The sequence below is a fragment of the Theropithecus gelada genome, chromosome X, assembly GCF_003255815.1.
Source record: "Theropithecus gelada isolate Dixy chromosome X, Tgel_1.0, whole genome shotgun sequence".
In the NCBI taxonomy this organism is placed as follows: Eukaryota; Metazoa; Chordata; class Mammalia; order Primates; family Cercopithecidae; genus Theropithecus; species Theropithecus gelada.
This window is the reverse complement of record NC_037689.1, coordinates 123,711,111-123,734,759: the sequence shown is the minus strand read 5'-3', so window position 1 is coordinate 123,734,759 and position 23,649 is coordinate 123,711,111.

Below are 23,649 nucleotides of genomic sequence, written 5' to 3'. Positions count from 1 at the left end.
ATATATATATATATATATATATATATATATATATATATATATATATAAATTTATATAATGGGAAGTTTATTAAGTATTAACTCACATGATCACAAGGTACCACAATGGGCCTTCTGCAGGCTGAGGAGCAAGGAGAGCCAGTCCGATTTCCAAAACTGAAGAACTTAGATCCAATGTTCTAGGGCAGGAAGCATCCAGCACAGAAGAAAGATGTAGGCTGGGAGGACAGGCCAGTCTTTCTTTTTGCATTTATCTGCTTGCTCATATTCTAGCCGGGCTGGCAGCTGACTAGAGCATACTCACCCAGATTAAAGGTGGGTCTGCCTTTCCCAGCCCACTGACTTGAATGTTAACTTCCTTTGGCAACATCCTCACAGACACCACCAGGATCAATACATTGTATCCTTCAACCCAATCAAGTTGACACACAGTATTAACCATCACAAGTCCATGCTTGTCAACGTGAACCCATACACATCTTCCAAAATCATACATCATTTTCAATAAAGAAAATAATAAGGTCATAATTACATGTAACATAATACAACTGTCCTTCATACAACTGGAAATGCACCCATCCCCAACCCAAATACTATTATATAAAGTTAACAACACTTAAATATTGATGTGAAGTCAATAAATCTTATGTCACATGTTAAAGTAGAAAGGACATAAAATGAAGATATTTTCTTGGTACAAGTGTATACATGCACAAATATGTTTTTAACAATAGAAGGAGGAAATACTCATGACAATTACAGTCCTTGTTTCTGCAGCTGGTCACGTGGTCATAGCTGGTATTGATGATTACCTACTTCTTTATTTTTAAATTTTTTTTTTTATACTTTAAGTTCTAGGGTACATATGCACAACGTGCAAGTTTGTTACATATGTATACATGTGCTATGTTGCTGTGCTGCACCCATTAACTCATCATTTACATGAGGTATATGTCCTAATGCTATCCCTCCCCCCTCCCCTCTTCCCACAATAGGCCCTGGTGTGTGATGTTCCCCTTCCTGTGTCCAAGTGATCTCATTGGTCAATTTCCACCTATAAGTGAGAACATGCGGTGTTTGGTTTTCTGTTCTTGTGCTAGTTTGCTGAGAATGATGGTTTCCAGCTACATCCACGTCCCTACAAAGGACACAAACTCATCCTTTTTTACGGCTGCATAGTATTCCATGGTGTATATGTGCCACATTTTCTTAATCCAGTCTGTCACTGATGGACATTTGGGTTGATTCCAAGTCTTTGCTATTGTGAATAGTGCTGCAATAAACATACGTGTGCATGTGGATGACTACCTACTTCTACTACCCATTCTGTATTCCCTCTGCCTTCAGTGAGCACTTCAGCACTTTGTGTTTGTTTGCTTGTTTGTTTGTTTTCCTGGTGGAGTGACCCAAACCTTCATTCTTGAAGGATCTGGGTCAGTTGCAGTCCTGCCTGGATTTGGCTGCTGTAGTTTCCCAGTGACCTTAATCACAGGTCATGGTAATACTAAGAGATACTCTAATGGAACTCCTGTATTCCATATATATACTTCCTTACCTCTGTTGTGGAGTAGTAGACTGATTTCATCTTGATAGTCTCTCTAAGTCTATCACCCCAGCCAACACTGTAACTCCCTTCTTAGTCTGTTGACTTAAAGGTAGGAGGAGCCCAAAGTGCCCAGGTGGCAATCTTAACTTCCAGTTTAATGGAATCGTTGTTGTGTCTCTTGGTGGGAGCATTCCTTGCTCTGGAACTAAGATCTCTATGCCAGCAGAACATATTGTTGTGGGAACGGGAAGCAAAAATTTTACTAGTGGATCACTAGGGATGATGGTGAGTGGTGATACTTCCACTTCCACCCCTTGATTCGTGGACCTATGAATCCTGGCTATGGGAGAAACAGTACCATATATTAGACACTGACTCAGAGCATACGGGCCTTCTGGAGAACTTTGCCGCAGCCCTGAAAAGTATTGTTGCCTAGATGGCATTGTAATTGTGACTTCAAGAGGCCATTTCACCATTCTATCAATCCAGCTACTTCAGCATGATGGGGAGCATGGTAAAACCAGTGATTTCCATGAGCATGAGCCCACTGCCACACTTCTGTAACCATAAAGGGGGTGCCTTGGTCAGAGACAATGCTGTGTGGAGTACCATGATGGAGGATAAGGCATTCCATGAGTCATGGATAGTAGTCATGGCAGAAGCATAGTATGCAGGATAGGCAAACCCATATCCAGAATAAGTGTCTATTCCAGTAAGGACAAACCTCTGCCTTTTCCATGATAAAAGAGGTCCAATTTAATCAACCTGCCACCAGGCAGCAGGCTGATCACCCTGAAGAATGGTGCCATATCAAGAGCTCAGTGTTGGTCTCTGCTGCTGGCAAATTGGGCACTCAGCACTGGCCATAGCCAGGTCAGCCTTGGTGAATGGAAGTCTGTGTTGCTGAGCCCATGCATAACCTCAATCCCTACCACTATGGCCACTTTGTTCATGGGCCCATTGGACGATGACAGGGGTGGCTGGGGAAAGAGGCTGCATGGTGTCCACAGAATGGTCATCTTATCCACATGATTTTTAATATGCTCCTCTGCTGAGGTCACCAGTTGGTGAGCACACACATTGGAAATAAATATCTTCACAATTTTTGACCACTCAGAGAGGTCCATCCACATACCTCTTCCCCAAATTTCCTTGTCACTAATTTTCAAATCAGGTTTCTTCCACGTCCCTGACCATCCAGTCAAACCAGTGGCTACAGCCCAGGGATCAGTATCTATTCGCACATCTAGCCATCTCTTCTTACATGCAAAGTGTGCAACTATGTGCGCTGCTCAAAGTTCTGCTCACTGGGAAGATTTCCCTTCACTGCTCTCCTTCAGGGATGTTCTAGAAAGGGGTTGTAGTTCTGCATCTTTTCACTTATGAATGGTGCCTGAATATCATGCAGAACCATCTATGAATCAGGCCCTAGTCTTTTCTTCTTCTGTCAACTGATCATAGGGAACTCCTCATGAGATCATTGGTGCAGGCTGGGGGAGAAAAGGCTGAGTCACAGGAGTGGAGACCATGGGCAGTTGAGCCACTTATGTAACTTACTTGTGCCTTCATGACCTGCTAAAGCCTGATCATGAATATACCACTTCCATTTAATGGTGGAATGCTGCTGTGCACGATCCACTTTATTGCTGTATGGGTGAGACAGTATTCAGTTCATGATAGGCAGTTCAGGTCTCATGGTGACTTGACGACCCATAGTCAAAAGTTCAGTTTCCACCAAAGCCCAGTAACAGGCCAAGAACTGTCTCTCGAAAGGAGAGTAGTTATTTGCATAAGGTGTCAGGGCCTTGCTCCAAAATCCTAAAGGCCTGCACTGGGATTCACCTATGGAGGCCTGCCAAAGGCTCCAAACAACATTGCTATCCGCACTAACACCTCAAGCACCAATGGATCTGCTGAGTCATATGGCCCAAGTGGCAGAGCAGCTTGCACAGCAGCCTGGACCTGTTGCAGAGCCTTCTCCTGTTTTGTACCACACTCAAAATTTGTAGCCTTACAGGTCACTTGATAAATGGGACAGTGTAACACACCCAAATTAGGAATGCGTTGCCTCAAAAATCCAAATAGGCCCATTTGGTGTTGTGGTTTTTTCTTTGTTGTAGGAGGGGCCAAATGCAGCAACTTATCCCTTACCTTAGAAGGAATATCTCAACAGGCCCTACACCACTGGACCCCTAGAAATTTTACTGAGGCAAAAGGTCCTTGATTTTTAGTCTGATTTATTTCCCATCCTCTGGCACGCAAATGTCTCACCAATAAGTCCAGTGTGTTTGCTACTTCTTGCTCACTGGATCCAATCAGCATAATGTCATCCATGTAATGAATCAGTGTGATATCTTGTGTAAACAAAAACCGATCAATTTCTCTCTGATTAAGATTATGACACAAAGCTGGATAGTTGATATATCCCTGAGGTAAGAGAGTGAAGGTGTATTGCTGGCCTTGCCAACTAAATGCGGATTGATTCTGGTGGGCCTTGTAAACAGCAATGGAGAAAAAAGCATTTTCCAAGTCAATGGCTGCATACCAGGTAGGAGGAAATGTGTTAATTTGCTCAAGCAATGAAACCACATCTGGTACAGCAGCTGAAATTGGAGATACCATTTGGTTAATCATACAGTAATCTACTGTCATTCTCCAAGAACCATCTGCACAAGTCATATTGAAGAGCTGAACAAGAATGTGGTGTGACTCACCACTCCTGCATCTTTCAAGTCTTTGATGGTGGCACTAACCTCCGCAATTCCTCCAGGGATGCAGTATTGTTTTTGATTTCCTATTTTTCTAGTTAGAAGTGGCTCTAATGGCTCCCATTTGGCCTTTCTCACCATAGTAGCCCTCACCCTACCAGTCAGTGAGCCAATGTGGGGGTTGTGCCAGCTGCTAAGTATGTCTATGCCAATTATGCATTCTGGCACTGGGAAATGACCACTTGATGAAACTGGGGGCCCACTGGACCCACTGTCAGTTGAACTGGAGCTAAAACTCCATTAATTACTTCATCTCCATTAACCCCTACTTTAATTAGAGGACCACAATGACTTTTTGTGTCCCCTGGAATCAACATCATCTCAGAGCCAGTGTCCAGTAGTCCCTGAAATGTCTGATCATTTCACTTTCCCCAGTGCACCGTTACCTTTGTAAAAGGCCAGAGGTCTCCTTGGGGAAGGATGGGAGAAAGATTAGTTGCATAAATTGTCATTAATGTAGTGGGGTCCTTCCTCAAGGGCACCCAGCCTCCACTTTCCTCAAGGGACTGTGGGTCTGTAAACTGGCCCAAGTCTGGAAATTGATTGAGGGGCCATAATTCTCTGTTTCTGTAATTCAAATTTGTCTTTGGCATTCGACCTAGAAGTTTTCTGCTTATATAAATTAAATTGAAATGCAGTAGGATTCCTATCAACTTCACTTCTAGGAACACTGTGACTAATTAGTGAATGCCAGAGCTCTATATGACTCGGACAGTTCTGATGGCTTGTTTGCATCTGCTTTCCATTACAATAGCTACACCCACCTTGTCTTTGATGGTTGAGTGCTGCCACTTGGCCCCTGCCACAGCGGATCTAATTATTTCCATTGTATTTAAATTTTATAGTTGAATGACTGCAGTTCCCACTGTTACATTTGACATACATAATAGAGCAACTACAGGACTCTTCAAAGATGCAGATACTGCCCTTTCAAATCTATTTGTCAAGGCATTGATGAAGGGTGTATCTTTTGAACCCTCCCAGCTGGGATGAGAAGGTCTGAAGTGACTAATTCACTCCACCATCCCCATTTTCCTCAGCCTTTGGATCCCTTCCTCTGCATTAAAACAAGGGAGATCAGGCATTTCCAGCATGCTTATAGTGGGCCTGCTTTTAATTTGTATTTCAACTAACCAAGAAAATAAAAGATTAGAATCTTTTTTTAACTCCCTGAGCTGCAACATTAAATCCAGAGTCCCTTGTTAGTGGCCCCAAATCAATAAATTCAGCCTGATCCAATTCTGTGTTCTTTCCACCATTATACCACATCCTTAATATCCATCCCCATGCCTGTTCTCCAGGTTTCTGTTTATATAAATTAGAAAACTCAAGCAGTTTTTTTCAAGTGTAGTGCACCTCCTCATGCTTCACACTCTCAAACTCACTTCTAAGGGCCCGCAGGGACTTTAGTCACGTCATAGGTCTGGAAGCAAACAGGGGTGTTGGGGGTGGCTCTTGACTGGAATCTACATTATCTTGCCTGGCAACTGTCTCGGGGAGGCCATCACTGTTGCCTCGGGCAGCACAGGGTTTATCTCCTCAGACAAAGGTAGAAAGACTGATGGTATCATGAGTCAGGGACGGGATGTTGCCACTATTGGTGATGGGGAAACTGTTTCTTCTGGCAAAAAAGGTTCATCATAGTTTACAAACTCAGTGTTCCCAGCTTCATCAGGGTCCTCCTGCATGCTCCATTCCAAGTTGCAGGGTCCCATTCTTTTCCAATCAATGCTCTCACTCTAACAGTAGACCCTGGTGAGGTTCTGCATGCACCTTTCATTGCAGGTCAGCCACATGCATGATAAGAGCTTCTGTCTCTTTTTCCACAATTTCAGTGCTTTCTCTGCAGGAGATAAGACTCTCACTTAGGGCAATCACAGTAGATTTGAGGTTCAGTATCTGTTTCTGAAGTTGGGAGATAGAATCCCAGAGTTCACCATTTTCTTTCATCACTTTGTCCACTGAACTTAGGAGCAACCAACCAGCTTAATTATGTTCCTTGGTTCTCCACATATGGTCAAATGTATTATATACAGAGTCACTAAACTCCTTGCCTCTCATAAGTGGTAAATCAGGAGTGTCAAATGCATGTGTTTTGCATAAATGTCTAAACAGTTCATGCCAAGGGCTATCAGTATTCTCCACACTATTATAAGTAGAGCCTTAGCATTTGAGGTCTAATCATATTAATCAGCCAACTCCAGAAACCCCAAAATCAATGAAAGAACTCCATCCTTCATATTCTGTTCCTCAAGAACCACTCCCAGTACCCAAATCTGTATTAGTCAGTGTTCTCTAGAGGAACGGAATTAATGGAAATATGTATATATTCCATTAATCAATCAATCAATCTATCTATCTATCTTTATTTCAGTGTGTGTGTATATATATATGCATATATATATTTATATATATATATACATACATACAGACACGAACAAGCATATATATAGGAGTTTATTAGTATTATTAGTATTAACTCACAAGATCACAAGGTGCCACAATAGGCCGTGTGCAGGCTGACGAGCAAGGAGAGCCTGTCCGACTTCCAAAACTGGAGAACTTGGAGTCTTATGATCGAGGGCAGGAAACATCCAGCATGAGAGAGAGAGAGAGATGTAGGCTGGGAGGCTAGGCCAGTCTCTCTCTTCACGTTTTTCTGCCTGCTTTTTATATTTTAGCCATGCTGGCAGCTGATTAGATTGTGCCCACCCAGATTAAGGTGGGTCTCCTTTTCCCAGCCCACTGACTCAAATGTTAATCTCCTTTGGCAACACCCTCACAGACATATCCAGAATCAATACTTTGTATCCTTCAATCCAATCAAGTTGACACTCAGAATTAACCATCACATCAGACTTCCTAACTGGTTCATAAACTTCCTGATGGCAGTGACCAAATGAAACATATCTTTTGTTTCTTTTAGATCAATAGCAGTTCTGTAGTTCTACAGCTACATAAATTTTTAAAAGCTTAATAAATATTATTAAATAGAATGACAATAAAATAAATACTTACAAAATTTTCTGTTATTTGTATTATTGTAAGAGCCATCTAGCAATTATATAAAATCAAAAACACTAGATCTAGTTTTGTCAATAACAAAGATGATTATTTTTCTGATACATGGGCACTAGCTAAGACTGAGATAATCCAAAATATCCATTCAGAAATTAATTTTCACTCTCTTCCTACAGCTTCTTTTTGAGATCTGGTGATGAATAATAAAACAACCTGATTTGATTCAACTTATTTTTGTTGCTTTCCATGTTCACTGTCTGAGAGATGTGCTAATGAACAGCAAAATTGTTGAAGAGTTAACGGTAGCACAATAGAAAAATAAGTCATGGACAAATTGTAAAAAATGGAAGATAGATAACTAAGAATTATGATCATTTGGATGGGTATTATGTGGTAAAAAAATTTGATATGCTATGATTTTGGTTCTGTCTATCAGTTCTCTGAAATGCAAATAAACAAGAAAATAATTGACCAAGAAAATAATTGACCAAATTTTCATCAAACATCCAGGTACATGTTGGTAAGTGGAAATAATACTTGCTTTAAAACCAACAATAGCAATGTTGTCTATGATTCAGATTTCACTTTCGTTTAAGAAATTCCATGCAGAAAAGAGTGAACATCTTGGAAACAGAACTATGAGGGATTTATAGAAGTCATATAATGCATTGCCTTTCTGGAGTGTACCACATCAAAAACAACCCAAACAGTTTAATTTTTTTAGGTGTTACTACAGACATTACAATCAGAGATACACTAGTGTGTATTAATCCAGTATACATACACTAGTGTGTATAATGCCAGATGCTGGCATCTGCTGGACTTCTAGAGAGGCCTCAGGAAACTTACAATCATGGCAGAAGTTGACGTGGGAGCAGGCACATCTTACATGACAGGAGCAGAATCAAGGGTGGGAGGTGCTACACACTTTTAAACTACCAGATCTCATGATAAATCACTCACTAGCAGGAGAACAGCACAAAAGGGATGGTACTAAACTATTCATGAGAAATCCACCCTCATGATCCAATCACCTCTCGCAAGGTCCCACCTCCAACACTGGGGATTACAAATCCACATGTGATTTGGATGGGGACACAGATGCAAACAATACCCTGGAGTTTCACTATACAAATCCTCATAAAATTACTCTTGTCAAGATCAACTATTGCCACTATGTTGACAAATTTAATGTTTTTTTTTAAGTTCTCACAATGAGATCTGTTTAAGCCTTTCACATGATTAGACACACTCTAGAAACTTACTGTATTTCTGGCTTAATAAAATTAAAAGACCTTACATGATGTTTAAAATAACATCCAAAATCATTTACGTAGCCTATAAAGGGGCATGATCTAGCTCTTTCTTACATTAAACACCTAATCTTGTGCCACTTTCTCCCTTACTCACTACATAGCAGCCACAGCCACACTGGCATTTTGAAATTTTCTCTAATATACCAACCTAGGCCTTTGTCTATGATATTTAATATGTTAATACATGTAAAACCCTTAGCACAGAATCTAACTTGTAGTGAGATCCCAATAAATAACTTCTGTTTTATTTTTTATTTATTAATAGTTAATAATCATAAAATCTTATGAAGTGAGTCTTATTCCATTTTATAGGAAAACTACTGCACAGGGAGAGTAAGTAACTTCAAAGATGGCATAGCTGATAGATGGTAAAATGGTGGGGCTGGAATACAACCCAAGAAGACTATGAAGTAATATATTAATTTATTTTTGCAGACAAAGACTATTCAAAGCCAATTATTAAGTAATAGCTGTAATCAGGTGTGTCTGATTCTAGAAGTTAGGTTTCTTAATGAAAAATAAGATGATGAACAATATTTATTAGCCAGAAAATACGGTGTGACCACTAGCACAGTTTCACAAATGGATTTTAGATAAGGGGAAAGTTTGACAACCTGTAATAGCTGTGTAATAACTCTGAGGTTAAATAAAGGGCAACTTAGTAGAATGTACCTAAAGTAAACTGGGCCTTGGTGAGGAGGAAGAGGGAATTGCTTCTAATAGCTTCCATACAACATTCCCATCTCTACTTAAGATTCCTTCGGAGATCTGAAAGTGGAAATGATATTTTGTGGTTGGAAGAAGAATTAAGGAGAGGGTAGGCATGCTGCTAATCAGTTTATCTCTGCCTCTATAATCTATAATTCTAAATGAAGATTACTAAGTTCAAATCAGTCGGCTCACCATTTGGAAATCAGAAATAACATGGTCATCATTTGTCATTCTAGAAATTTATAGATTGCTGCTTTCGCATCACCCCTGCCTTCCCCTAAATTGTACTAAAATTACTGTGGATCTTATAAAAAATAGTTGTGGATTTACGTAGCACATCCCTGCATCATCAATATAAACACACACACACACACACACACACACACACACGTAAAACAAAGTAATGTTTAAAGTTATCCCAATATTTAGGCTTCTATAACAAAATCCCATAAAGTGGGTGGATTATAAACAACAGAATTTTATTTTTCACTGTTCTGGGGAGGCTGGAATCTCGAGATCATGATATCACAATGACTAGGTTCTGGCGAGGTCAGTCTTCCAGTTTTGAAGATGGCTATCTTCTCATTTTATCCTCACATGGAAAAAGTGGTGAGGAAACTTCTTCAGTCCTTTTTATAAGTGCATTAATCCCATTCATCCTATGACCCAATCACTTCCTAAGGCATTACCTTCTAATACCATCATAACATAAACACATAGGAGTTGGGATTTCAGCATATCAATCTGGAGGGAAAACAAACATTCAGTCTATAGCAGGAACATTATTTTAAAATACAAAAAGTACTAGGGGGGTGCATTTTAATGACGTCAATGCTTATTTCTGGAAAGCCACTGGAGGGTTTTGATCAGCACATTCACATTATGTGACTTACATTTTGAGTTGACCACTATGAGTCTTCTCTGGAGAAGATTAGGTGGAAGCAGAATGACTAGTTAGGAGGCTATTGCAATAATCTATATGCTGAAAGATTGTGGCTTGGACTAAGATGATGGCAGTGGAGGCAGTGAGAGTTCCTGGATTCTGGATATATAATTTTATTCTATTTTTTAGAAATGTGGAACTCTAAAGAGTTATTGGAAAAAATACCCACATAGCATCACTAGAAACTCATTATAAAAAAATTCAATTTATTGTCATTGTTATTCTTTTTTATGCCCAAATTATCTCAACTGTAACGTGTGGGAACCACCTCAAACTAGCTCCTATATCCATTTGGCATGACACCCTTAGGTTTTCAGTACTTACATTTGGTTACACGGTTTTTGTTTTGTTTTGTTTTTCCCAAAAAAGAAACACAGAATGGATAAACCAGAAACTAATTAAAATGGTAACCTATAGGATTAGGTGAAGAGTGTAGGAATAGAAAGGAAAATGTTCTGAGGATAAAAGTTTTGATTTTTGCACCATATAAATTTTTTAATTCAAGCAATAAAATAAATCAAGAAGATTAATAAATGAGACTCTAAAATTAAAAACAAATCCAAAGGTCATAACAGTACTCAAGTAAATAACATAAGCACATGGAGAAAAAAAAAAAAAACTTAATTCAAGTAACATTTGAAATTGTACCGTGGCAAGGATATAGTCTAAATACACACAAAACAGAAAGAAATCTTGAACTTTACTCATTATGTTTGTCTTTTGGAACTCATATTGGCTTCATATTCTGAAATTGTATATTCTAAGATAGAACAAATATGAATATTATTTGAAGGCAGGGTTCTCACAGTGAAATAAAGGAAATACAAATATTGAATGAGGGCAGGTTAGGAAGAACCCTGTGGTAGCTTTAGCCCCGACCACTGAAGAAGTCTAAAATCAATGACACCTCAGTAGCAATCAGTATATCTACTAACAAGATCTTAGTGCCTAACTTATATTCTCCACTAAAAGGAAGCAGAATTTCCTGAAGAAATGTTTGGATCCAGGTTTGAGGCAGAGAAGGTATATGGTTCTGGATATGTTCTGAAGCTTGAGTTCACTAGATTTACAGAAAGTTTAGTTTGGGGAGGTGAAAAAAAAAAAAAGTCGATAATGACTTCAGGTTTGGGCATTTACTGAGTTTAAGGAACACTGCAAGAGGAGCATATTGGGATGGGGAATACAAACATTAATTTGGCCACATTAATATTATATGCCAATTATATCTTCATGTATGCATGATGTGTGGGAAATTAAATTCTGTCATGCAACACATAGCAATGTTTCCATAAATGAAGAACCACGAATATGGTGGTGGTTCCATAAGATTGTAATGGAACTGAAAAATTCTTATAGCCCTGTAATGTGGAAACCATCGTAAATATCACAGCACAACACATGACTCAACGTGTTTGTGGTAACGCTGGTGTAGAGAAACCTAATGCATTGCCAGTCATATAAAAGTATAGCACATACAGGCCAGGCACAGTGCATCATACCTGTAATCTCAGCACTTTGGAAGACCGAGTCGGTCTGATCACCTGAGGTCAGGAGTTTGAGACCAGGCTGGTCAACATGGTGAAATCCCATCTCTACTAAAAATACAAAAATTAGCCGAGCGTGGAGGCAGGTGCCTATAATCCCAGCTACTTGGGAGGCTGAGGCAGTAGAATCACTTGAACCCAGGAGGCAGAGGTTGCAGTGAGCCAAGATCGTGCCATTGCACTCTAGCCTGGGCAAAAACAGTGAAACTCTGTCTCAAAAATAAAATAAAATAAAAAAGCATAGCACATATAGTTATGTATAGTACACCATACTTGATACTGGTAATAAAAAGCATCGTTATTGGTGTATCTATTTGCTGTACTTTTTATCATTACATTAGGGTGTACTCTTTCTAATTATATGGAAAAAAATTTGGCCGTAAAACAGCCACAGACAGGTCCTTCAGAAGATATTCCAGAAGAAGACACTGTTATCAAGAGAGATAATAGCTCCACGCATTATTGCCCCTGAAGACTTTCCAGTAGGATAAGATGTGGAGGTAGCAGACAGTGATATTGACCATCTTGAACCTGGGTAGGTCTAGGCTAATACATGTGTTTGTGTCTTAGTTTTTAACAAAAAAGTTTAAAAAATAAAGAAATATAGAAAATTTTAAAAATAGAAAAGAGCCTATTGAAAAGGGATATAAACAGAATACTTCTGTATAACTGTACAGTGTTTTGTGTTATAAGTGTTATTACTGAAGAGTCAGAAAGTTAAAAACAATTTGAAAGTTTGTAAAGTAAAAAATTACCGTAAGATAAGGTTAATTTATCACGGAATAAAGAAAAATATATTTTCATAAATTTAATATGCATAAGTATGTAGTGTTTACAAAGTGTACTGTAGTGCACAGTAACGTCTTGGGCCTGCACATTCCCTTACCAGTCACTCACTGACACCCAGAGCAACTTCCAGTCCTGTGTGCTCAATTCATAGTAAGGGCCCTATGTAGCTTTAATGTTTTTGATATTTTATACTCTAATTTTACTGTACATTTTCTATGTTTAGATATAAAAATACTCACCCTTGTGTTACAATTACCTCCCATATTCAGTATAGTAACATGCTGTACAGATTTGTAGCTTAAGAGCAATAGGCTATACCATATAGCCTAGCTGTGTAGTAGGCTACACTATCTAGTTTTGTGTAACTACACTTTATGAGGTTCACACAAAGACAAAATTACTTAATGCATTTCTCAAAACATATCTTTGTCATAAAATGACACATGACTGTATGTGAGTTCAGGTAACAAATGGGAGTTGAGCTATAAATTTTGAAATTATCCACATGTATATGGTATTTAAATTCTTGCAAGTCAATAAAGTCATTTAAGTAATGAGTTTAAATGGAGAAAAGAAGATTAAGAATTGAGCCCTGGGATACTCTAATAGCCAAGGGTTAGAAAGAGAATGAGTGCCTAGCTCAGGAGGAAGAGGAATAGCCATTAAAGTAAGTGCAAATCCAGGAAATAATATTTTTCAGAAACCGAGAGAAGAAAGTCTTTCAAAAAAAAAAAAAAAAAAAAAAAAAAAAAGCTTATTTCTTCTCTCATCTCCATTTTCTTCTTATTGATTTTTTTGGTCTAATATGCATTTTCTATGTTTTTAAAGTTTTCTCTTATAGTTTTCATTGTTATCTTTTTGCAGTGTATTTCAAAAGAATCCTTTTCTACAGTGTTCTCAATCATAAAATTTTGCAGTTAGGTATGCCAATTCTACCATTTCAGCCCTTCCTACTGATTTATTTAAAATACCAGCTATCATGCTTTAATCTCCCATAATTAGAGCTTTCTGCTTGTTTATCATAGAAGCCCATTTTTCTTTTTAAAGTCACAATGCCTTCTTGACTTTAAGTATAGATGAAATGGTTCTATAAGCTCTCATAAGTTAGAAAACAAATTACTGGGGAACCATTAATGTGGTTTGCTTAAGGATTGATTTCGATACCCTGGGGGGTGGAGCAAGATGGCCGAATACGAACAGCTCCAGTCTCCAACTCCCAGCGCGAGTGACACTGAAGACCGGTGATTTCTGCATTTTCAACTGAGGTACTGGGTTAATCTCACTAGGGAGTGCTGGACAATCGGTGCTGGTCAGCTGCTGCAGCCCGACCAGCGAGAGCTGAAGCAGGGCGAGGCATCGCCTCACCTGGGAAGCGCAAGGGGAAAGGGAATCCCTTTTCCTAGCCAGGGGAACTGAGACACACAACACCTGGAAAATCGGGTAACTCCCACCCCAATACTGTGCTTTAAGCAAACAGGCACACCAGGAGATTATATACCACACCTGGCCGGGAGGGTCCCACGCCCAGGGAGCCTCCCTCATTGCTAGCACAGCAGTCTGAGATCTCGCAGCAAGGCAGCAGCGAGGATGGGGGAGGGGCGCCCGCCATTGCTGAGGCTTAAGTAGGTAAACAAAGCCGCTGGGAAGCTCGAACTGGGTGGAGCTCACAGCAGCTCAAGGAAACCTGCCTGTCTCTGTAGACTCCACCTCTGGGGACAGGGCACAGTAAACAACAACAAAAGCCAAAAGCAGCAGAAACCTCTGCAGACGCAAACGACTCTGTCTGACAGCTTTGAAGAGAGCAGTGGATCTCCCAACACGGAGGTTGAGATCTGAGAAGGGACAGACTGCCTGCTCAAGTGGGTCCCTGACACCTGAGTAGCCTAACTGGGGGACATCCCCCACTAGGGGCAGTCTGACACCCCACACCTCACAGGGTGGAGTACACCCCTGAGAGGAAGCCTCCAAAGCAAGAATCAGACAGGTACACTCGCTGTTCAGCAATATTCTATCTTCTGCAGCCTCTGCTGCTGACACCCAGGCAAACAGGGTCTGGAGTGGACCTCAAGCAATCTCCAACAGACCTACAGCTGAGGGTCCTGACTGTTAGAAGGAAAACTACCAAACAGGAAGGACACCTACACCAAAACCCCATCAGTACGTCACCATCATCATCAAAGACCAGAGGCAGATAAAACCACAAAGATGGGGAAAAAGCAGGGCAGAAAAGCTGGAAATTCAAAAAATAAGAGCGCATCTCCCCTGGCAAAGGAGCGCAGCTCATCGCCAGCAACGGATCAAAGCTGGACGGAGAATGACTTTGACGAGATGAGAGAAGGCGGCTTCAGTCCATCAAACTTCTCAGAGCTAAAGGAGGAATTACGTACCCAGCACAAAGAAACTAAAAATCTTGAAAAAAAAGTGGAAGAATTGATGGCTAGAGTAATTATTGCAGAGAAGGTCATAAACGAAATGAAAGAGATGAAAACCATGACACGAGAAATACGTGACAAATGCACAAGCTTCAGTAACCGACTCGATCAACTGGAAGTAAGAGTATCAGCGATTGAGGATCAAATGAACGAAATGAAGCGAGAAGAGAAACCAAAAGAAAAAAGAAGAAAAAGAAATGAACAAAACCTGCAAGAAGTATGGGATTATGTAAAAAGACCAAATCTATGTCTGATTGGGGTGCCTGAAACTGAGGGGGAAAATGGAACCAAGTTGGAAAACACTCTTCAGGATATCATCCAGGAGAACTTCCCCAACCTAGTAGGGCAGGCCAACATTCAAATCCAGGAAATACAGAGAACGCCACAAAGATACTCCTCGAGAAGAGCAACTCCAAGACACATAATTGCCAGATTCACCAAAGGTGAAATGAAGGAAAAAATCTTAAGGGCAGCCAGAGAGAAAGGTCGGGTTACCCACAAAGGGAAGCCCATCAGACTAACAGCAGATCTCTCGGCAGAAAGTCTACAAGCCAGAAGAGAGTGGGGGCCAATATTCAACATTCTTAAAGAAAAGAACTTTCAACCTAGAATTTCATATCCAGCCAAACTAAGTTTCATAAGTGAAGGGGAAATAAAATCCTTTACAGATAAGCAAATGCTTAGAGATTTTGTCACCACTAGGCCTGCCTTACAAGAGACCCTGAAGGAAGCACTAAACATGGAAAGGAACAACCGGTACCATCCATTGCAAAACCATGCCAAAATGTAAAGACCATTTAGGCTAGGAAGAAACTGCATCAACTAACGAGCAAAATAACCAGTTAATATCATAATGGCAGGATCAAGTTGACACATAACAATATTAACCTTAAATGTAAATGGACTAAATGCTCCAATTAAAAGACACAGACTGGCAAACTGGATAAAGAGTCAAGGCCCATCAGTCTGCTGTATTCAGGAGACCCATCTCACATGCAGAGACATACATAGGCTCAAAATAAAGGGATGGAGGAAGATTTACCAAGCAAATGGAGAACAAAAAAAAGCAGGGGTTGCAATACTAGTCTCTGATGAAACAGACTTTAAACCATCAAAGATCAAAAGAGACAAAGAAGGCCATTACATAATGGTAAAAGGATCAATTCAACAGGAAGAGCTAACTATCCTAAATATATATGCACCCAATACAGGAGCACCCAGATTCATAAAGCAAGTCCTTAGAGACTTACAAAGAGACTTAGACTCCCATACAATAATAACAGAAGACTTCAACACCCCACTGTCAACATTAGACAGATCAACGAGACAGAAAGTTAACAAGGATATCCAGGAATTGAACTCATCTCTGCAGCAAGCAGACCTAATAGACATCTATAGAACTCTCCACCCCAAATCAACAGAATATACATTCTTCTCAGCACCACATCGCACTTATTCCAAAATTGACCACATAATTGGAAGTAAAGCACTCCTCAGCAAATGTACAAGAACAGAAATTATAACAAACTGTCTCCCAGACCACAGTGCAATCAAACTAGAACTCAGGACTAAGAAACTCAATCAAAACCACTCAACTACATGGAAACTGAACAACCTGCTCCTGAATGACTACTGGGTACATAACGAAATGAAGGCAGAAATAAAGATGTTCTTTGAAACCAATGAGAACAAAGATACAACATACCAGAATCTCTGGGACACATTTAAAGCGGTGTGTAGAGGGAAATTTATAGCACTAAATGCCCACAAGAGAAAGCAGGAAAGATCTAAAATTGACACCCTAACATCACAATTAAAAGAACTAGAGAAGCAAGAGCAAACACATTCAAAAGCTAGCAGAAGGCAAGAAATAAGTAAGATCAGAGCAGAACTGAAGGAGATAGAGACACAAAAAACCCTCCAAAAAATCAATGAATCTAGGAGTTGGTTTTTTGAAAAGATCAACAAAATTGACAGACCGCTAGCAAGACTAATAAAGAAGAAAAGAGAGAAGAATCAAATAGACGCAATAAAAAATGATAAAGGGGATATCACCACCGACCACCACAGAAATACAAACTACCAGCAGAGAATACTATAAACACCTCTATGCAAATAAACTAGAAAATCTAGAAGAAATGGATAATTTCCTGGACACGTATACTCTTCCAAGACTAAACCAGGAAGAAGTTGAATCCCTGAATAGACCAATAGCAGGCTCTGAAATTGAGGCAATAATTAATAGCCTACCAACCAAAAAAAGTCCAGGACCAGATGGATTCACAGCTGAATTCTACCAGAGGTACAAGGAAGAGCTGGTACCATTCCTTCTGAAACTATTCCAATCAATAGAAAAAGAGGGAATCCTCCCTAACTCATTTTATGAGGCCAACATCATCCTGATACCGAAGCCTGGCAGAGACACAACAAAAAAAAGAGAATTTTAGACCAATATGCCTGATGAACATCGATGCAAAAATCCTCAATAAAATACTGGCAAACCAGATTCAGCAGCACATCAAAAAGCTTATCCACCATGATCAAGTGGGCTTCATCCCTGGGATGCAAGGCTGGTTCAACATTCGCAAATCAATAAACATAATCCAGCATATAAACAGAACCAAAGACAAGAACCACATGATTATCTCAATAGATGCAGAAAAGGCTTTTGACAAAATTCAACAGCCCTTCATGCTAAAAACGCTCAATAAATTCGGTATTGATGGAACGTACCTCAAAATAATAAGAGCTATTGATGACAAACCCACAGCCAATATCATACTGAATGGGCAAAAACTGGAAAAATTCCCTTTGAAAACGGGCACAAGACAGGGATGCCCTCTCTCATCACTCCTATTCAACATAGTGTTGGAAGTTCTGGCTAGGGCAATCAGGCAAGAGAAAGAAATCAGGGGTATTCAGTTAGGAAAAGAAGAAGTCAAATTGTCCCTTTTTGCAGATGACATGATTGTATATTTAGAAAACCCCATTGTCTCAGCCCAAAATCTCCTTAAGCTGATAAGCAACTTCAGCAAAGTCTCAGGATACAAAATTAATATGCAAAAATCACAAGCATTCTTATACACCAGTAACAGACAAACAGAGAGCCAAATCATGAATGAACTTCCATTCACAATTGCTTCAAAGAGAATCAAATACCTAGGAATCCAACTTACAAGGGATGTAAAGGACCTCTTCAAGGAGAACTACAAACCACTGCTCAGTGAAATAAAAGAGGACACAAACAAATGGAAGAACATACCATGCTCATGGATAGGAAGAATCAATATCGTGAAAATGGCCATACTGCCCAAGGTAATTTATAGATTCAATGCCATCCCCATCAAGCTACCAATGAGTTTCTTCACAGAATTGGAAAAAACTGCTTTAAAGTTCATATGGAACCAAAAAAGAGCCCGCATCTCCAAGACAATCCTATGTCAAAAGAACAAAGCTGGAGGCATCACGTTACCTGACTTCAAACTATACTACAAGGCTACAGTAACCAAAACAGCATGGTACTGGTACCAAAACAGAGATATAGACCAATGGAACAGAACAGAGTCCTCAGAAATAATACCACACATCTACAGCCATCTGATCTTTGACAAACCTGAGAGAAACAAGAAATGGGGAAAGGATTCCCTATTTAATAAATGGTGCTGGGAAAATTGGCTAGCCATAAGTAGAAAGCTGAAACTGGATCCTTTCCTTATTCCTTATACGAAAATTAATTCAAGATGGATTAGAGACTTAAATGTTAGACCTAATACCATAAAAATCCTAGAGAAAAACCTAGGTAGTACCACTCAGGACATAGGCATGGGCAAAGACTTCATGTCTAAAACACCAAAAGCAACGGCAGCAAAAGCCAAAATTGACAAATGGGATCTAATTAAAATACTGTTATTATATTAAGATAATATGTTAGAGATAACAGCTAGAAGCAGAGCAGAGTTTCAATCATGTTGATAATCCTTTAGATACATCTATTCATTCACAAATGACAGAATATATGCAATACAACAGCAGGTTATAATTGATAGAATACACTTGAAGAAATATGTTACCTTCTAAATGCCATTAGTATAGGCTTTAGATTTCTCTTCTTAAATGCTTACCAAGTAAATAGCCATTTTAAATCAGTGTGGCAAGGGAAAATAAAGACAATTTTTAAGTGTTTATACTCTATATCATTTTTCATTGTTTATGCTCACTACAAAATAGTAAAGAGAGACACATAAAAGTGGCATATATTTATATAACATATTATGAAATATGATATGTATCTAATATATGCATACTTTAGTACATATGAAATTGCAATTGTAAAGCAATTACAAAGTAAAATAACATGCTTCTTAATTAATCATTGCTAGCTTCATTAATATGTATGGATTGATTTGTAGTTGTTAAATTTGCAGTTGATCCCCACCACTAGATTTAAGCTCTTCAAAATACTACTTTTGCATTACTCTTAAGCAAAACTGGGTCCAGAGCTGCTTAATAATTGCTAGTTGACCAATGCTTAATGAAGTGGTCTTTTAGATAGGATCATAAATCTATTATCTCCCTCAATGTTTGTTTTATAGTGCACTTTAGTCATGTGCCTGGTACAGCCTATAACTCACTAGAAGGTTGTGTTAATGATTTTCTTTAATGGTAGCATTTACAATTAGAGTTTTCCAAGTTTCCAGAGATATGGCATTTCTTTCTAAACTTCCAGCTTTGTGGCAGCTTGAATCGTTTAACATTGTGCCTTAGTTTTGCTTGGGTCATATTGAAATATCTCTGTAGTACTTCCAGGATTGCATTAAGCAATGTACTAAATATGTACTGTTAACATTGTAAGGAAACATGAAGATTAATGTTGACATAACAATGCTAACGTTTTGTAAAAGGAAAATTCCTATAGATTTTTTATTAATTCTTTGATACTTGAAATTTTGTAAGGGCCTGAATTTCATTAAATAACCTTAATATGGCACAACTAGTGAATTTTACATTTTGCAATTATGTCTATAGAAATCTTATGGGAGAAAATAATGGAGGCTTCTTAACATATATCAACAAAATGTCATCTGGGAAATGCATTTTATTAATGATTTAATTTCTTATTTTTACACAGGATTTGAGGTTCCAATTAAAACTGTGTTTGGGCCATTGCATTACTGCCTGCTAGTGTTTAATCTTCACCGAAAATCTCATCACTTATTTTAAAACAAAAGAAGAACAAAGTAAGGAGAAAAGTAATGAAATGCAGCATAACACATCATTCAAAGTAAGGGGAAGGGGAAGTCGCTTTTTAAAAATGATCTAGGATCAGTGACATTCAGAAATTATTTGCTGAACACTAAATGTGTTCAAGTGTGGCATCTCAATTCCAAGGACTCTACGTCTTCTCTTATGAAATGAACTACATAGACTTATTTTTTCTTCTTTGCTGTTGCAGTAGCCTAAGGTAACTATTATTGATGCTACTGATATACCTCAAATAGAAATGTGAATGGCAAAATGAATCTTCTTCTTTAACTAATGGAGATTCTATGATGCTCTGTTGCTGAAATGATGAGTATAATCAACATTCGAAAATGCTATTCTTTAAAAATGTGCACAATTTTATTGTTATTCTCATGAAACACCATGTCCACATTTGCTTATACCATGGGGTCATACTTAACAGCTTTCTGTCCAATCCGTCACAATGTCCTTTAACTCTCTTGTTGCTAATCCATCCTTTTTGAAATAGTCTGACAGTTCTTTCCAGTGTTGTGTCTCACTGAGTAAAACTGCCTATATCAGAGGAATGCTATAATCAGAGATGTCATTTATAGATACAATATCAGTCTGTAAATCTAAACACAATGAAACATATACATTTGAAAGGAAAGCATAAAAGTGTCTATGCTTTTACTTTGTAGTCTCTAATAATAAGGATGTTTTTATTAAAATAAAAACTTGAATACATAATTATTTGCAACAAAAGATCACTCCCAAATGAACTGATATGAAATGCTTATATTCATACCAACTGGGACTGACTTATGAAAGAATAAAAATACCTTATTAATTCTGAATTTTCAATGTATAAACAAGTACAGCTTTGTCTATAGTAATGGTAAGGTTATTAATTTTGTTGAACCTCTTAGTTTTAGAGTAAACTATACTTTTGGATTTCTCTATAAGTCCCATCATGTGCAAGAAGATTTAAAGACTATATATTATTCATTTCTATATCTCAACCCTCCCTTTAGGGTCTATCAAAGTGCCTGTGCTTCTTAAATGATGGAAAGGAGGAAGTGAGGGAGCAAGGGAAAGAAAAATTATGCTTCACAGGGGCCAAGGAACTGTTCTATTGTCCTGTTTAAAAATGATTTACTGTATATTTATAGGAATTAAGGATTTTAATAAAATGTTTTCAAGTCTAAATTTTCTTTCTTATGCTAGTTTCCACTTAAGAGGTTGTTAATGAGCTATGCCCATGTTCATCATTAATTTATCAGCATCTTCTTTGGTATATTTAACTCTCATTTATGCCCCAGATCACAGCTGCTGAGGGCACCAATGGGAAAAGTTTAACAAACAGCATTCCATGTTGATTTTTATTTAAATAAACATTTATTTTATTCTACTTTGAAAAGTTAACTTAAAAAAGATTCACCTTGTAAGTTCACTGTAACCTTTTTAGTTGTTCTATCATAAAATAAATCCATCTTCATATGATATAATTTACTATTATCAGAAATGTTATCACTGCTCAGATGTTTATGAGGTATAATGGTAGCTGGTTTATGTGTTGCTTCTTTGTGTATCATCTAGTCTTAAGACTTCAAACTAGTATTTTGTCTTACTAATTCTCATAATTTTCTATAAGGTGAAAACAAATACAATGTCATTGTCCTCTCTTTAGGATGAAGTAAACTACTATGCTGAGTCTATGTCTTCCATGGATCACCATTTAAGTTAAGTTTATCAAATTTATATTCATTACTTATTTCATTCTGGGCAATGCTCCTAGGTTTGGGCTTTTGTCATCTTGAATCATACAACGATTGAGGAAGCCAAGCATATATATAATTTGAATACGATCTGTTGAGCATTCTGAAAGAGATCTATGCAACATGGTATTGGAAACTTAAAGAGGGAGATTCGACCCACCTTGGCAGGGAGGTTAAGCCAATGAAAAGATACTTGAAAAGATAATGCCTAAGCTATCAAAAAATGAGTGGAAGACAGCCAGGAAAACACAAACAAACAAACAAATGAATAAAAAACCCAAAGATGTGGAGTTTTATGGAACAGCAGAAAGAACAGTACAAAGGCACAGATATAATTAAAATGAAGGTTATCTCTCTTGGTGTGTGATATGGCAATAAAACAAGAATACTTCCTGAAGAAAAACGAAGGTTTCCTGAATGAGTTAAAAGTTGATAGAAGTCTTAAAGCATCAGTATGAGTGACCCAAATAAAGATGTAGGAAAGAATGTTTTCTAAGTGAAAAACATAACATTCAAAACTAGTGTTTATAACCTTGTTGGACATCCATTTGCAAGGCATAAATCAAAACGAATTTAAGAATCAATGGTCTTTTTTTCTTTTCTCTACACTGTAAGTAGATTATGCATTTATTCCCAATTCTTTACACTCTTGGAAAGTCATAGAAACATAAAATTGTAAAAGTGAAGAAAATTTACTTACTACCATATTCATATCCCCATTTTCTAGATGATGAAACTGAAGCTCAAAGGGTTGATATAACTTGTTCAAGGGTAAGCCATTTGTTATTTGTAGAGCCTTGATAAGATCCAATATCCTTTATATCAGCTGGAATACTTGAAAACTGAAGAATTTTAATATTCCTTCCCTCAATTCTCGTGGATAGCCATTAGAGCAGTACAGTATACTGGTTAACAGTGCTGGTTCTAAAGTTGAAACATCTGCTTTTCACCACTTACTTGCCAAGTGACTTTAGGCAAGTGATATAATCTGTTTTTGCTTTAGATTCCTCATCAATAAAGTGATAGTTAATAATGCAAAGTGCTTAGATCAATGCTCAGCACATAGTAAGCACTCTATAAATGTGCTATTACTATGTGTCTTTAGGTAGTCAAATATTAATTTATGTGCATAGACTATGGTGTGGATAATCCTGCAAATGATTCCACTATACAATTTTTTTTAAGAATATGTTAAAATGACTACCACATCCCCAATTTAATCAAAACTTTTTTGATTTTTTTTCTTAATTTCCACTTTCATTTTAGATACAAGGGTACATTTGCAGGTTTGTTATATGGGTATATTTCACTGATCTAGTGAGCATATGTATTAGTCCATTGTGACATTGCTATAAATAAATACCTGAGAGTGAGTAATTTATAAAGGAAAGGGGTTTAATTGTGTCATAGTTCTGTAGGCAGGCTGCACAGGAAGCATGATGGCATCTGCTCAGCTTCTGGGGAGGCATTAAAAAAAACTTACAATTATGGTAGAAGGCAAAGGGGGAGCAGGCACGTCACATGGCCAGAGCAGGAGCAGGAGAGAGTGGAGGGAGGTGCTATACTCTTTTAAAGGACCAGA